Below are 527 nucleotides of genomic sequence, written 5' to 3' on the forward strand. Positions count from 1 at the left end.
GGAGCGTGCGCTAGTATGTTTTAGTTTAATTAATGTGTAGAACATGATCATGTGTAAATAAGCTTAAATATATGCACGTATATTAGTCCATGTATACCTACAGTACCTGCGTGTGTGTGTCACCTGACCACAAATAGGCCTATGGTCACTTGACGTCCGACTTTCCAAAAAATGCGAGGGGGCCGCTGTTCCTAATGACACCGTGATTAGCATTTCCCTGTGACGTCATAAGCATTCGGGGAGACGAAGAGAAAATGTTGTTTATTTAATTGTCGGATTATTGGTTTGTTTGTTTGTTGGATCGTCTGTTTGTTCGTTTGTCTCTTTTTCGGTTTTATTTGTTTTTAAGTTTGTTGAGAAAAGGGATGCTAAGTGGTTGTTTGAAACTTGAAACGATCTTAGTTTGTTTAGGTAGTTTTCTTACTGAATATTAATGACCTGTAATGCCACGTAATGTTGTTCTTATGAATATAAATTTCTATTTCATGAAATATGATTAATGTATTGTATGATATGAGGTAGTAGTA

General features: G+C 35.9%; 1 protein-coding gene across 1 annotated transcript in view; it reads left to right on the forward strand.

Annotated features, from left to right (window-relative positions):
- LOC119592902 (discoidin domain-containing receptor A-like) overlaps positions 1-527 on the forward strand; it is a 26,822-nt gene that overhangs the window by 24,865 nt on the left and 1,430 nt on the right. The window lies entirely within an intron of this gene.

Source organism: Penaeus monodon, chromosome 31 (genome assembly GCF_015228065.2).
Source record: "Penaeus monodon isolate SGIC_2016 chromosome 31, NSTDA_Pmon_1, whole genome shotgun sequence".
NCBI lineage: Eukaryota > Metazoa > Arthropoda > Malacostraca > Decapoda > Penaeidae > Penaeus > Penaeus monodon.